Source organism: Lolium perenne, chromosome 6 (genome assembly GCF_019359855.2).
Source record: "Lolium perenne isolate Kyuss_39 chromosome 6, Kyuss_2.0, whole genome shotgun sequence".
NCBI classification, from domain to species: domain Eukaryota; kingdom Viridiplantae; phylum Streptophyta; class Magnoliopsida; order Poales; family Poaceae; genus Lolium; species Lolium perenne.
This window is the reverse complement of record NC_067249.2, coordinates 122,844,986-122,849,092: the sequence shown is the minus strand read 5'-3', so window position 1 is coordinate 122,849,092 and position 4,107 is coordinate 122,844,986.

Genomic DNA, 4,107 nt, shown 5'->3' with positions numbered 1-4,107 from the left:
CTTCACAGGCCGGCAGTCCCAGTGGACGCACCCCGACACTGCCGGTGGATGCACCCCGGCACTGCCGGCAGACGCACCCCGGCACTACCGGCCTTAATGCACCGGCACTGCCGGCCCCGACCGACACTACCGCCCGAAGACGCAGCATCAACAAGTGGCAGGCACTGCCGGCCCCACCCGAGTTGACTTCATCTGAACCGTTGATTTTAATCTTGTGGCTGTGTTTATTTCGTAAATGACTAAGTTACCCCTGTTTTGGATCTGGCCTATATATAGGGCTCCCCCAGCCACGAATTAGGGTTAGACTTGTTTTTGAGATTGATATGAGCTTAGCTCCTCCCCCATAGGAAACCCTTCTAGAGATGAATCTATGAAGAGTAACAACGATCTTCGGAGTGTTTGGTCTCTTCCATTCTAGGGATTCTAGTGTTTGTGGATCTTTTGCTCTTGCAATTCTATCTATTTGCACTATTTCCCTCTTTGGAACTCTACCAATTGCTTGCCAATCTTTTGTGAGGGATTCTACTCCTTGTGGGTATTTGCCTTGCAATTCTATTGGGTTGGTGTATCGGGCCAACGAAGAACAACCGGTTGTGTGTGTTGCATTTGTATCTCCGATCCCCTCTGCTTTCCACCCGTGTTCTTCGTGTTCTTCGCCACCGCCATCGAATCCGTGAAGATCGGGCCTCCCCTAGGGCTTAGCCCTTATCATATGGTATCAAGAGCTCCTTGGTTGCCACGGATTTGATCCCCACATCCCCCAAAAAAATTCTTGAAGAAATTCGAAAATTCCCAAAAAATAACCCTAAATTGGCCTTGGTTGGATCTAACAAATTGTTGAGTTTTTGGTGGTTTTGTTCCAATAGAAGCATGCCTTTGGTGTTGATCTAGAATTACCCCAACTTTTCCCACCTAGTTGTGCCAATTTTCCCATGAAATCGAAGATTTTCGGGTCAGATTTCCGCCAAATTGACGAACAGCCGCGACCAGGCCGACACTGCCTCTAGGAAGGATCGGCACTGCTGCCAGGGCCAGCACTACCAGTGGCCCGAAATTTTCACAGCTCACTTCGTTTTCATTTTGGCACTTCCCATTTGTGTTTGGTCTTCGGTTTTGAGTGCCATTTCAGCTACCACAAGCTTCCGCAACAACGACAACAATGATGACACCCCGAGGATCCAAGCGGTTCATTTGACACCACCCACCACCATAGCAAGTTCATGATCATCGTCGACCACCATCATCAAGTGGTATAAGTTGCACCTTAGCATGTAGCCCTAGCCTCTTTTGCGTACCTTTCCCATCAAGAGTGGCTTTCTAGTGTTGCGAAGCATTGCGCAAGCGTCCCGACCGTGAGGGTGTGCGTGTGTTGAGCAAAACTACGAAGCAAAAGCTCGTTGTGAAAAGATATGCAAAAGAAGTGTGACATACTTACATAGATAGTAGTATCCTTACATAGTGAGAAAAAGAAAGAAAAATACAAAAAAGAAAATAGTGTGTGAGTGACACCTACATACAAAAGACTCCAAAGCTTATAAGCATAAGAGAGAAAAGAGAAGAGAGGCGTCTTGCGCAAATCTCGTTTCTTCTCAAATTTTCAACCAAGCCACGGTCTCTCTTGTGTTGGCGTGACACTGAGGTAGTAGTCTTTGTTAGGACCGATTTTGTTCGTGCTCATTTTCCTTGGTCGCGCTAATCCATTTTTGTCCCATGCGTGTGTTCCACCTTGTGTATGCCTTTTGTGATCACCGCTTTTGATTGTGACTTTTGGACCTTACCCACTTTTGACAATATACATTTTGTTTGGCTTTCCACATCCATACCTAACACCATATAGAGTTCATAGCCTTTTGCGTGTGTTTTTGCGTGTGTAACCGGTTGTTCCTCACCTTGACACAACTTTCCAATTTTGTTGTGAGTCTTTGACTTGTGAGTTTTTCTCTAACCCCCCACAACATAGTTCTTGTTTTAGTTTGTAACCATGTATAGTGGAGAGGGGAACCAACTTCTGATGATGCGGCACCAAAATTGGATAGCTACTCAAGCCGTCAACAAGAGCATACATGACCTCATGGCAAGGATAGACGAGACTATCATACGCTATGAAGAACAAGCTCAAGTGCAAAGAAGGGACCTCAATGTCCAAGTGCAAGACCTCCATGACAAGCTTGATGCTCAAGGCCCTGATATGAAGGCCACACTTGATGCTCAACAAAACATGGGGAGCATGAGAAGACAAGAAGAGAGGTTGGCACGCCTTGAACAAGCTATTGCCAACATAGCCAACAACCGGAGCCAACACTCAAGGTCTTTGCGCTCTCATAGTTCAAGGCATCGAGCTCCATATCCGTCTCATCATGCCTCCAATGAAGACCCACACAACCATAATGTGGATGCTCAAGTACCTTCAACGACAAGCTCAAGAGGCGGAACAAGCACGTGTTCAACTTGAACAAGAGAGGCTACAACAAGCAAATCATGAAGCTAAATTCCAAGAGGAACAACAACGTCTTCGTCATGATTAAGATCTTCTTCGAGCATGTGAGCAAGAATGTCTTCGCCATGAGCAAGCGGCACATCATCAACAAGGACAACCTCGTCCATCTCAAGTGGCCAATGCTCAAAGGCATCCACAACATGACGCCGACCAAGAAGTGAATCAAGAACGCCAAATCATCAATATTGATGCTCCTCAAGATGCTAGAGCAAGAAGGAACAACATGGACAATAGAAGACACAACCCTTTCAATTATCGAACTCGTCAAGCACCTCATTCTCATCAAGGTGAAGCAAGTCACCACAATGAAGACGTCACACCAAGTGAAGCTAGTGTAATGCCACACCCGCGACAACCACATGGAAGGCGTCCTCCCAATCCAAAACGACACAATGAAAAAGAGAATCATCATCAACAACCTTGTAACCATAATGAGGATCAAGAGGATGGAAGACGAATACATCGACGCAATGACCGTAATGAGGAAGAAATATTTGGGAAGATAAAGCTCACCATGCCCAAGTTCCAAGGAGAAGAAGACCCTGATGCATACTTGTCTTGGGTACTCAAGGTTGACAAGATCTTCCGCATCCACAACCTCTCCGAAGCAAAGAAGGTGGCCATGGCATCACTTGAGTTTGAGGGATATGCAAATATTTGGTGGGAAGATGTAAACAAGAAGCGTGCTAAAGAAGACTTAGAGCCCATTGACACATGGGAAGAAATGCAAGAAGTCATGCACACCCGCGTTGTGCCCACCCACCACAAACGTGACCTTTTCAACAAGCTCACTCAACTCAAGCAAAGCTTCAAGCCCATTGAGGAGTATTACAACGAGATGCACATGACCATGATGAGTGCGAATGTGGATGAGCGAGAAGAGCAAACAATGGCAAGGTTCTTGAATGGATTGAACATCCCCGTCAAGAGGATAGTGGAATTCTTGTCTTACACCAACATGGTTGAGTTACTTCATCAAGCTACAAGGTCCGAGCGCCAAGTGCGAGAATACTTAGCAAGTGCAAAGTCCAAGAACTTCTTCGCCGCAAGAAATGCAACGAATGCTTCCTCAAGCATAAAAAATACAAGTGCTATTGCCTCCAAGGATCCTCCCAAGAAAACAAAAAGTGCCACCAAGACAACAAGCTTCAAACCGGAGCAATCAACTATGTCCTCAAAAGCTTCCACCGGATCTAGTAACATCACTTGCTTCAAGTGTGGCACCCAAGGCTTTGAATGGAAGAACACAAGAGTTATGATAACTAGAGATGATGGAGATGTGGAGTACTTAAGCGAAGGTGAACACGAAGCCTTATTACAAGCCGCAACCAATCTTGAAGATGATGCCTTGGAAGACCAAGAGCAAATCCTATGTGCGCATGATGCAAGCCCATCACTTGTGGTGACCAAAGTCTTGACAACCCATGCAATCCCTAATGAAGACCAAAGATGCAACATCTTCCAAACAAGAGCCGGAATCAATTCCAAGTCCATCAAGGTCATCATCGATGGAGGTAGTTGCCACAACCTTGCAAGCACCGAACTATGTTCCAAGCTCAACCTTCCGCTCCGGAAACATCACCATCCTTACCATGTGCAATGGCTAAGTG